Here is a 14,276-nt window from a genome sequence, read left to right on the forward strand (position 1 = left end):
TAGTTTCGATTACTTGTATCTATTTGGTAAAGCATTTATAAAACAGCGCATGTATTCTCAGTCCCAAAAATATATATTGCAAAAGCATATAAAAATGGAGTAATGAAACTCACAATACTGTATTTCGTAGAAAAAATACATATGACGTCATTGAACAAGTGCAATGTTGGCCTCGGATTCACGAACCTATATTAATTATATATATTTATATGTTGTTCAATAACTGTCTAACAACTTAGGTTAGGTCATAGTGTACCACAATCCTAATGCTCGAGGCTAATATGCAAAAGTCAACGAAAGTCTTCTTAACCAAAATGACTACCAAAATTTATACTTGATTATTATATAGTTTAAAATATAGTTGTTTTATATATTTAAATATTTTTAACAGATTTTTTTAGAGTAATAATATAATTCATTTATTAATAAATAAAATTTAATATTTAAATTTATAAAAATATACTTTTATATATCTTAACTAATAACATATATAAAGTTTATTTTAATATCATAAAAATATAATGATAGGTATTATTAATGTAATTATATTACTTGTAGTAAAATATTTTTGTATCACATATTTATTTGATAAAACAATATAGATAATAACAATAATAAATAAAAGTTGTATTATTTTGTAATTATAATAATTATTATTCTACTAATAAAAATAACAATATTTATATTTATTAAAAATGATACTAATCATGATAAAATAATAATTTTTATTAATAATAGAACTAAAATGATAATAATAATGATATCTTATAATAACAATGATATTTCTATTAAAAATGATAATTTTTGTAAAATGATAATTTTAATATTAATAATACTTTTAATAATAATAAAAATGATAAAAATAATAAAATCGATATTTTTCTCTTAAATTAATGTCTTACAATATTTTAATTTTATCATGATACTCATACTTATTATTTCCCAATCAATTTGTTAATAGTTTTTAATCGTCTTTTATATCGCGTTCATAATGATGATAATAATAGTAATCAAAATAATTAGATGTTTCTAATATTAGTGTTAATTACAAAAATACTAATAATAATAAATACTATGATAATATTTAACGATAATACTAATAACTATTTTAATGATAATAATAATAATAATAATAATAATAATAATAATAATAATAATAATAATAATAATTAGATAAAAACTATAACGATGATAATAACGACGATAATAATAATCATTTTTAATAATAATACAAAAATTCAATTGACTATAACTTCTAATCCGTTCATCGAAACCATTCGATATCTAAATGAAAAGTTCTTAATTTTTCGCTAGCTTTCCAACGACATGCATATCTTATACCTTATCTCAACCGCATATGTAACTAATTCAGGATTCAACATAACCTTTCTAATGGCAATATCAAAAATACAAGCATGCATAACCCTATATACTCGAGCACTAGTCAGGGATACACTATTAATATATAAAAGTTAAGTTATGAGTGCTCACGTATCAATATTGAGATTCAATATTGCAGGAAAGGTACATAAACGCAACGGAGATGATAAACACTAGATTGACCTCGCGAGCATACCCATGAACATTACCCATAACCTACATAGCTATAACCCATAATTTCCTTAGTTCTATCCCGCTCATAAAAACTCGTTTTGAAATAGCACGCTCATGACCTCGTCGTAGTATTTTATGTATAATACTAATAATAATAAGATTTTATAAAAATAATAATAATAATAATAATATTAATATTAATAATAATAATAATAATAATAATAATAATAATAATAATAATAATAATAATAAATTTAATATAAATAATACGGAGTATGATATATGTGTGTGTGCAGAGGTGAATTCGGTCGAGTTTTATAGACCCGTTTGGTGGACCTCAGCTCCGCGATTGTGAAGAGACAAAGGCCAAAAGCTCCGCGATCGTGAGCTTCCTGAATCCAGCTCACCCTCAATGATTTCAAGGCTGCCGACAGTTTTAATAATATCATATATTTATTTAATTTATATAATTATATATATTATATTATATTTATGTGCATAGTTAAATTATAAATTTAATTCCGATGTCTCGTACGTTAGCACTCGACTAAAGTCCCAGTTTCGGTTTTTCAAATGATGCCTCGTACGCTTAGAAAATTGGTATTTTATATTTCGTGTAATGTACCTTTATATATGACAAGACCCAAATCAATGAAAAACTATCCCACTCAAAATGTAACTTATTCATTTGAGTGTTTTGATCATTTACTTCTATAAATCAACATCTCATTGGTTATCAAAATATATTATTTTAGATCAAACGTTTTATATTATATTTCATCGCTTGTAAAATATATATATATATATATCTTTATTTTAAAAATAAATTTGTTCCTATATAGGTGAAGTATTATATTTCATGTTTACGTTGTTGATATATATATATATATATATATATATATATATATATATATATATATATATATATATATATATATATATATATATATATATATATATATATATATATATATATATATATATATATATATATATATATATATATATATATATGTAATTTATAATACAAAGCTTTTATTAAATTCTTTAAAACTTATGAACAAATTATCTTATAAAACATTTTAATAATATAGTTCTTCTTAAACTAAAATATTTTTGTATGTTTGAAACAATATTAAATAAATATGAAAACTTTGTTTTCCAAAACTAAATATATTTAAGAATCATTCCACTAAAAAGATTATAATAGTAGAAGTTGTTATATGGTAAAACGTTTTATAAAAGCAAGATTAAATATACTCTTAATAGGTTTCAAGTCTTAAAATTAACGTTTGTTGGTGAAACGTGATATAAAGTCCAAAGGTTAGATAAACGTATGAAATTATCTTAATATAAAATGTCGATATCCAACGTCTAAGTTATTTACATTCCACGTTTCAACTTTAAGATGAAAGTTAAAATAGTTATCTGATTAAAATCACGAGGGAAATGTTGTAAAGCATGAATTGAAAATCAAATAGGAATCTCCACTAACTCTTGTCTAGTTCCCGTTAATTGACACTTTGTTCTTATATGTAAATCACTTTACCATTTTTCCAAATACTGTTAAAAAGAAAAGTTTTCTAAGTCAAAGTGGACCTCTCAACAGAGACTCATATTCATACAATGTATCTGATAAATCAATCATTTGATATTATCTTCTAATTCCATCGATAATCATATTAAAACAAATATGTTCACTTAAAGTATTATACGTTTAATACTTTGTTAACGTTCTCAAGTTATAATATATATACACACATACATACATATACATATTTATATTAAATTGTATGATGGTTCGTGAATCATCGAAATTTGGTCGAGGTTAAATGAATGTATGAACACAGTTTAAAATTCTTGAGATTTAACTTAACAAACTTTTCTTATCGTGTCGGAATAATGTAAAGATAAAGTTTAAATTTGGTCAGAAATTTTCGGGTTGTCACATACTGTTGGTGCCAGTGTTGTTGCTGAAGCCGGTACGTTTTGTACCATATTTTCCAAATTGATTATTCGAGCGCGAAGTTCGTTGATTTCTTCTATTATTCCGGGATGATTGTCGGTCGGAACGAGCGGATGCATAACGTTTAGAATTTTATATAGAATATAATCGTGACGAGATATCCTGGAAATAAGGGTGAAAATGGTATTTCGAACTGGTTCGCCAGTAAGTGCTTCAGGTTCCTCGCCAATAGGGCAATATGTTGGGTGGAAAGGATCTCCTTCTTTGCAATTCCATTGATTAAGTCGACTACGAACCCATCCCCAACTCATCCAGAATTGATGATGGCTAATTGGTTGATCCATTCCGGCTACACTGCTTTGGAAGTTTGAGTGGAAATCCATATCGGAATAGCTGTCGAAATTCGAGGATTTTGAACTAGTTACGAGTTCCATCTTTTACGGTTAGATAAAGGGTTTTTCGATATGAAATGATTTTCAAATATTGGATGATATTCTAATTATATAGAATACCTATATATAGTACAGAAGATCCCGTAGATTACGGAGGAATTTTTGGAAGCTGTCAGGCAAAGTTTATAGTAATAGATACACTAAGATACAAATTTATCTATACACTATCTATGCAATAGAGGCATTAAGATGTGTCTAGACTTAAGGATGATAAGTAAATAATTTTCGACACGAAGTGATAAGCAAAAATTTTGACATGCAGACACAGTCGAAGTCCAGACCCACTAATGCATCTAAACAACTATCATTTAGACACACTAATGCAAGACCTGGCTCACTAAGACCACCGCTCTGATACCAACTGAAAGGACCTGTTCATATCGATTATAAACGATTCATATCAATTGATTTCATTGCGAGGTATTTGACCTATAAATATTACATTTTACAAACATTGCATTCGTTTTTAAAAGGTAAACTTTCTTTACATCGAAAGTTGACAGGCATGCATACCATTTCATAATATCTAAACTATAAATGACTTAATAATAATCTTGATGAACTCAACGACTCGAATGCAACGTCTTTTGAAATATGTCATGAATGACTCCAAGTAATATCTCTAAATGAGCAAATGCACAGCGGAAGATTTCTTTTATACCCGAGAATAAACATGCTTTCAAGTGTCAACCAAAAGATTGGTGAGTTCATAGGTTTATCATAAGCAATAAAATTCATCATTTTGATAGACCACAAGATTTAAATACCGTACACCTATATCGTGTACAAAACCATTTTTCATAATACTTAGCAGAGTAGGTTCGTATCCTTTTCTCCCCCGTAGGTTGCCTCGTGATTTTTAAATAACCGTACACATATCTCGTGCACAAAAATAATACACATAACCTGTGTATAAAAATCATTCTCTCGATACATAACATTCATTTTGATTTCATTGCTCAACATGGTAACTGACCTTAACATATAATGCGCATCAATTATATCCCCAAAACAGAACATCTCGTCTGTATAATATATAAACTTCGAAGTACTAAACACCACGCCCACTAGCTCTTCCGTCTAGTGAACATTCTGGGTGGAGGTGTTAAACCCGGTAGCTACCTTTAGGATTTGCGTGAATTAATGTCATACCCATTTCTAATTCTTAGGTTACCAAGCAATAATAATCAGGGGAAAATATTCACAACAATTAGTGGCAATTATAACTTCCAACTAATTCAATAATAATCCACAGAACTTCTATCTGCATAATAATTCATTCGATGAATGTTTTGCTTGTGTCTATCTCGTCAAACATTTTAAAAGCATCTCAGTCCAAAAATATAGATTTCAAAGGCATTTAATAAAACAGTTGTAAATCAGTTATAAAGCAGCGCATGTATTCTCAGTCCCAAAAATGTAAAGAGTAAAAGAGAATCAAATGAACTCACAATCCTATATTTCGTAGTAATTATGCATATGACGGCACTGAACAAGTGCAGGGTTGGCCTCGGATTCACAAACCTATATCAAGTATATATATTAACACATATACTTACAATCGAACAAATAAATTTTAAGCTATGTTCATAGTTTAAATATATATATTTATTTATTTTATTATTATTATTATTATTATTATTATTATTATTATTATTATTATTATTATTATTATTATTATTATTATTATTATTATTATTATTATTATTTTTTATATATTTTAAGTAAGTGATGTTTATTATTAAATTATCATGACAAATATTAATATTAACATATTACATACTTATTAAATACTTTAATAAAAATTATTTATAATTATTATAATAAGTATGATATATATATATATATATATATATATCATTTATTATAGTAATATATGTATTTTATTAATGTTTTATTTTTATTTATTATATACTATAATGAATTAAAATTAATGTTTTCATACATAATTATATTAGTATTATCTAAATTATATATTTTCATAAAAATATTTATTTGTTATAATAATAATGATATTAAAAATAATAATAATGATAATAATAATAATAATAATAATAATAATAATAATAATAATAATGATATTAAATATAATAATAATAATAATAATAATAATAATAATAATAATGATATTAAATGATTTCATACGTTCATTTAACACTTGAACTCTATCTCACGCTTCATCAATATTTAGTAATTTTAACAACTTGAAAACCCTGTTATGATTCAGATATGATTTTTGATTCATAAACAAAATGGTTTTTCGATATAATAGACTATTATTATTATAAACACTTTTATAACAATTACTACTATTATGACCTTTTCAATAAAACAATTTTTAATAGAATATGTTTTGATTATTAAAATGTTTTATAAACTTTTGTGCATAAATGAGTTATATCAATTTTAAACTTTGAAATATAAATGTTACAAAATAATACTTTCTATTAGTTAAACGATTTCAAAATATTTATATATGCTTTGAAATATAATTAGTTGAAAAACTAAATATTATACTACTAACTGAATATTTCAAGTTTATATTTTTAAAATGAATATATATATATATATATATATATATATATATATATATATATATATATATATATATATATATATATATATATATATATATATATATATTACAAGGTAATTAACAACATAAGTTATAAAACCTTTTGATCTAAAATAATATATTTTGTAAACAACGAGACATTGAATTACAGAAGCAAATGACCACAACACTCGAATGATTAGGTTACACTTGGAAAGATATAGTTATTGGTGAGTTAAGTCTCTATTTTTTATAAAGGTACATGTCCCGAAACGTAAAATGCTAGTTTTCTTAGTGTACGAAATGTCGTTCGAAAAATCCAAAGCGGAACATGAGTCGAGCGTCATCGACCAAATCATTGGAACCAAATTTACAAGTCCACTTTGCACGTAAATATTATATTATATATATAATTAATTATATATATTAAATGTATTATATATTAATTAAAATTAAAAACCGTCGGCAGCCTTAATCTTTTGAGATATGAGCTGGAACACACACCTCCGCAATCGCGGAGATGTGTGTGTGATATATGATGCAATTGCGGAGCTAACGGGTGCAGTTGGGGGAGTATAAATCGATCGATTTCTCTGCTCGAGCACTTCATCTATCTCTCTCGCATCTATCTCCATATATATTATTATTATTATTATTATTATTATTATTATTATTATTATTATTATTATTATTATTATTATTATTATTATTATTATTATTATTATTATTATTATTAAGATTAATATTATTATTAGGAATATTATTATTAGTAGTATTATTATTATTATTATACATAAAGTACTACGATGAGGTTCTGCTCGCGTGTTTTCAAAATGAATTTTTCGAATAGGATAAAGCTAGGGAAATTATGGGTTATAGCTATGGAGGTTATGAGTATTGTTCGGGGGTATGCTCGTGAGGTCAAACTAGTGTTTATCGTCTCTGTTGCGTCTACGTACTTTCCTACAATATTGAATCTCAATATTGATAACTGAGCACTCATAACTTAACTTTTATATATTAATAGTGTATCCCTGACTAGTGCTCGAGTAAATATGATTATGCATGCATGTATGTTTAATCTAGTCGCTAGATAGTTTTGATAAATCATAAATTTGATACATATGCTACTGAGATAAGGTATAGGATATGCATGTCGTTGGAAAGCTGGCGAAAAACTATAAACTTTTCATTTAGATATCGTATGGTTTTGATGAACGGATTAAAAGATATCGTCAATTGAATTATCTATAATTTTAAAGTATTATTGTTAAAATGATTTTCGTTATCGTTATCGTTATCGTCGTTATTATCGTTATTATTATTATTATTTAATAATCAATAATAATAATAATAATAATATTATTATTATTAATATTAATATTATTAAAATAATTAATATTTTTATCAAACTATCAATTTATTATTTTTATCGTCATTATTATTATTAAAAGTATCACTAATATTAAAACCATCATTTTTATTAAAATTATCATTTTTAATAGAAATATCATTGTTATTATAAAATATCATTATTATTATCATTTTAGTATTATTATTATTTAAAATTATCATTTTGAATAGAAAAATTATTTTTATATAAAATATTATTATTATGGTTAATATTAAAAAGTATTATTATTATTAAGATTGTCATGATTAGAATTATCATTTTATTATAATCATTCGTAAATATAAATATTGTCATTTTTATTAGTAGAATTATAATTATTATTATTGCAAAATAATACAACTCTCAGTTATAATTGTTATTATCGATATTATTTTATCAAATAAATATATGATAAAAAGGTATTTTTACCAAACGTAATATAATTACATTAATAATACATACCACTATATTTTAGGTAAACTTTATAAATTTTATTATTTTAGATATATAAAAGTATATTTTTATCATGTATAAATTTTAAATATAAATTTTTATTTATAATTGACTTGTATTATTTTTACTCTAATAAAATCTGTTAAAAATATTTAAATATATAAACGACTATATTTAAGTTATATAGTAATCATGTATAGATTTTGGAAATCATTTTAGTCAGATTGACTTTTGTTGACTTTTGCATGATAATCTCGAGCATTAGGATTGTGATACACTACGACTTGACCTAAATTGTTAGACAGATATTGACCAACATATAAATATATATAATTAATATTGGTTCGTGAATTCGAGGCCAACCTTGCATTGTTCAATGTCTTCATATGTATTTTTACTACAAAATACAGTATTGTGAGTTTCATTACTCCTTTTATATATATATATATTTTTGGGACTGAGAATACATGCGCCGCTTTTATAAATGTTTTACTAAATAGATACAAGTAATTGAAACTACATTCTATGGTTGGATTATTAAACCGAATATCACCCCTTTTAGCTTGGTAACCTAAGAATTAGGCAGACGAGAGGTTCTGTTCCTAATTGACGCGAATCTTAAAGATAGATCTATTGGGCCTAGCAACCCCCATTTAGGTTATGGGTGGCTTTAGTACTTCGAGTTTATTATTATACAGACGAGGGGTTCTGTTTGGGGATATTCATTATGCAGACGAGAGGTTCTGCTTATAAATATGAAAATCTTGTGGTCTATTAAAATTATGGAAATGATTGATTATGATAAACTAATGAACTCACCAACCTTTTGGTTAACACTTTAAAGCATGTTTATTCTCAGGATTGAAAGAAATCTTCCGCTGTGCATTTGCTCAATTTAAAGATATTACTTGGAGTCATTCATGGCATATTTCAAAAGACATTGCATTCGAGTCGTTGAGTTCAGTAAAGGTTATGATTAAGTAAATGACAGATTAGATCATCTATAGTTGGATATTAGGAAATGGTATGCATGCCTGTCAACTTTCGATGTAATGAAAGTTTGTCTTTTAAAACGAATGCAATGTTTGTAAAATGTATCATCTATAGGTCAAATACCTCGTAATGTAATCATATGTTAGTGTATTCGTTCTTATGGATTAGGACGGGTCTTTACATGTGGTATCAGAGCAGTGGTCTTAGCGAATCAGGTCTGCATTAGTGTGTCTAACTGATAGTTGTTAGGATGCATTAGTGAGTCTGGACTTCGACCTTAGTTGCATGTCAAAAAATTTTGCTTATCATTTCTTATCGGAAATTACCTGCTTATCATTCTTAAGTCTAGACACATCTTACTGCATTGATTGCATGAATTCATATCTTAGCGTATCTGCTAATTCATATCTTAGCGTATCTGTTACGGTAAACTTTGCCTGACATATTCCGTAAATTCCTCTGTAATCTACGAAATCTTTTATTCTATATATACATATAGATATTCCATGTAAGTAGAATACCATCCGATAGCCAGGAATCATTTCATATTGGAAAAAATCTTTTATTCAATCATACGAAATGTAACTCTCCACTAGTTCAAGTCCCTCGAATTCCGATATGGAGTTTCACTCAAGCTCCGAAAGCAGTATGACTGGAATGGACCAACCAATCAGCCATCATTTATTCTGGATGAATTGGGAATGTGTTTGTAGTCTACTTAATCATTGGAGATAAGAATAAGGCGATCCATTCCATCCACCACATTGCCCTCTTGGCGATGAACCTGAATCACTTACCGGCGAACCTGTCCGAGACACCATTTTCACTCTTATTTCTAGAGTGTCTCGTCACGACTACATATTATCTCAAATTCTAGATCTTATTCATCCGCTCATCCGAACCGCCAATCATCCATGTGTAATAGAAGAAGTCAACGAACTTCGCGCTCGGGTAATTACTTTAGAGGATATGGTGCAAAGGTTACAAGCACCAGCAACAACACCGGCAGCAACAGCACCACCATCAACGGCACCAACAGTACCATCAACAACTACATCCGCACCGCAAACCTCAACTTCACCATCTATCCCACGAGCATCAACGTCGTACGTACCATAGATACCAAGGAGTACTAATAAGAATCAACGATGAAGTATTTATTCATAACTTCATTGAAGAATTGCGGCGATTTTGTAATCTCCAAAATCTTAAAGATTATTCTGATTCTGATTACAAATCAGATGAGTGAATAGAGACAGTAGAGTAGAAACCCTGACCGGAATGGTGCACGATTTACAAGTTAGACTTGTTTTACCAACAGCATTAACAGTATCGTCAACATCACCAGCACCGTCAGTACCAACAACACCTATAATATCACAAGCTTCGCCAGTTCAAGAATCACCGTGGACATCATTACAAATCAACAATGAAGTATATTGTATCAATGAGTTATGAAGTATTAACTCATTCCCTCTGAAGAAATTATATGTATATTTTATTTATATACATATGAATTTTGAGATCAAAATAAATCTTTTCGTACTAAGCTATTATGTATGAATTAAATAAGGGTAGATATTACTCGGTTAAATTCATATTACTAATATGCTATGATGTAAATCCTTCCTTAACAACTTAACTATCGTTAACTACGATCTCTGTTTCAATTCAATGAATTCCATTTCATAATAAATCAGGTGTATTATTCAAATATAGGTTTGATTTTACACTTTCATCATCGATGTACTCGAAACTTTTCAGATAACATCATTCGTACTTTGCGAAGTTCACAAAAAAAATTCACGAACACCAACATCATGCATCAACAAATAACGAAGTATTGATTCATAATTTCAGTTTCATTGAAGAAATACTTCATAAAAGTTATGTAATTTCTAAAGTTTTAGGGATTATTCAATTCTAATTTCAACCGTAAATCAAATGAGTTTAATTGAATATTAACTCATTTAATCTATGTTACATCAGAAGAAAATATACACCTATATATTTTCATAAAGACTGTAATAAAATTTTTGTACACAATATTAACTGTGAAATTTTTTTAACGGGTAAGTAATACCCGAGAGATATATATAAATTCACAATTAATATGTTACATTCTTCGAATCTGATTCAGCAATAACCAACTATACTCACTACTTTCACAACAATATACACAAAGCAACCATTCTCATCAAAAATTGATTACATATTCTGATTTTGACGAATCAAAATCCAAGTCAAGATTTAACAGAAGACATCACTCTTAGATTCTTACATCTTTCAAAGCTATACTTTGACTTCAAAACTGTACTAAAACATCATTTCTATTCATAGAACCCAGAAAATATTTGTATAATTCAAAATCCTAGAACATTATATGTATATTAACGATTACAATCTGTGTTCAAACCCTTCGAAATTCATGAAGACACTTCAAATAATGAACAATCGAGATGATGATCCAACCATGTAGTGACCCGAACTTTTCCATGTTTATATATATTAATTGAGATTGATATTTACATGACTAAATGTTTCCAACGAGTTAAGAAATCAAACTTGTTAAGACTAGATTAAATGAAATAAGTTTCATATAGACAATTGATCACCCAAGTTGACCGGCGATTCACGAACGTTACAAATTTATAAAAACTACATGTTGTGGTATATATAGACATATATATATGGTTGATATGAGATTATGATGAGTAAGTATCTCACTAAGTATATTAACAATGTGTGATATACATAAGAAATGAGATTACTAAGTTAAGAAACTCGAAATGATATATATAACAATTATCGTTATGATAACGTCTACTAAATACATATGTATCATATTAAGATATTGATACACTATATTTAACATGATAAAATGATATTTAAATATATCATTAAGTGCGTTAACAATGAACTACATATGTAAAAACAAGACTACTAACTCAAGAATTACGAAACGAGACTTATATGTAACGATTATCGTTGTAACGATATTTTAATGTATATATCATATAAAGAGATATTCATACATCATAATATCATGATAATATAATAATTTAACATTTCATTTGATATAATAAACATTGGGTTAACAACATAAATTGAGATCGTTAACTTAAAGGTTTCAAAACAACACTTACATGTAACGACTAACGAAGACTTAACGACTCCATTAGATTGTATATACATGTTGTGTTTTGATATGTATTCTTACACTTTTGAAACACTTCAAGACACATATCAAAGTACTTCTACTTAACAAAAATGCTTACAATTACATCCTCGTTCAGTTTCATCAACAATTCTACTCTTATGCACTCGTATTTGTAATCGTACAATACACAGCTTTTAGATGTATGTACTATTGGTATATACACTCCAATGATCAGCTCTTAGAAGGCCATGTGAGTCACCTAACACATGTGGGAATCATCATTTGGCAACTAGCATGAAATATCTCATAAAATTACAAAAATATTAGTAATCATTCATGACTTATTTACATGAAAACAAAATTACATATCCTTTATATCTAATCCATATACCAACGACCAAAAACACCTAAAAACACTTTAATTCTTCAATTTTCTTCATCTAATTGATCTCTCTCAAGTTCCATCTTCAAGTTCTAAGTGTTCTTCATAAATTCCATAAGTATAGTTTCATAAAAATCAAGAATACTTCCAAGTTTGCAAGTCTACTTCCAAGCTTTCTAATCCATTCCAAGTAATCATCTAAGATCAAGGAACCTTTGTTATTTACAGTAGGTTATCTTTCTAATTCAAGGTAATATTCATATTCAAACTTTGATTTAATTTCTACAACTATAACAATCTTATTTCGAGTGAAAATCTTACTTGAACTGTTTTCGTGTCATGATTCTGCTTCAAGAACTTTCAAGCCATCCAAGGATCCTTTGAAGCTAGATCCATTTTTCTCATTTCCAGTAGTTTTATCCAGAAAACTTGAGGTAGTAATGATGTTCATAACATCATTCAATTCATACATATAAAGCTATCTTATTCGAAGGTTTAAACTTGTAATCACTAGAACATAGTTTAGTTAATTCTAAACTTGTTCGCAAACAAAAGTTAATCCTTATAACTTGACTTTTAAAATCAACTAAACACATGTTCTATATCTATATGATATGCTAACTTAATGATTTAAAACCTGGAAATACGATGAACACCATAAAATCGGATATACGCCGTCGTAGTGAAACTGGGGGCTGTTTTGGTTTGAATAATTAAAAACTATGATAAAAATTTGATATCAAAGTTGTTCTTCTGGGAAAATGATTTTTCATATGAACATGAAACTATACCCAAAAATCTTTGTTAAACTCAAAGTGAAAGTATGTTTTTCAAAATGGTCATCAAGATGTCGTTCTTTCGACGAAAATGACTACCTCTTTAGTAATTGACATCTAGCTTAAATTTCTGACTATACACCTATACTTTTTCTGTTTGGATTCTTAAATTAGAGTTCAATATGAAACTATAACAATTTGATTCACTCAAAATGGATTTAAAATGAAGAAGTTATGGGTAAAACAAGATTGGATATTTTTGATCTTTTTAGCTACGGGAAATGTTTAACAAATCTATACAAATCATATCCTAGCTAACTTATATTGTATTATACATTTATTCTAATATATTATGTAATATTGGAATACCATAGACACGTATGCAAATATTTTGACATATCATATCGACCCATGTATATATATTATTTGGAACAACCATAGACACTCTATATGCAGTAATGTTGGAGTTAGCTACACAGGGTTGAGGTTGATTCCAAAAATATATATACTTTGAGTTGTGATCTAGCCTGACACGTGTATACACTGGGTCGTGGATTGATTCAAGATAATATATATCGATTTATTTTTTGTAC

This window comes from Rutidosis leptorrhynchoides, chromosome 8 (assembly GCF_046630445.1).
Source record: "Rutidosis leptorrhynchoides isolate AG116_Rl617_1_P2 chromosome 8, CSIRO_AGI_Rlap_v1, whole genome shotgun sequence".
Lineage (NCBI taxonomy): Eukaryota > Viridiplantae > Streptophyta > Magnoliopsida > Asterales > Asteraceae > Rutidosis > Rutidosis leptorrhynchoides.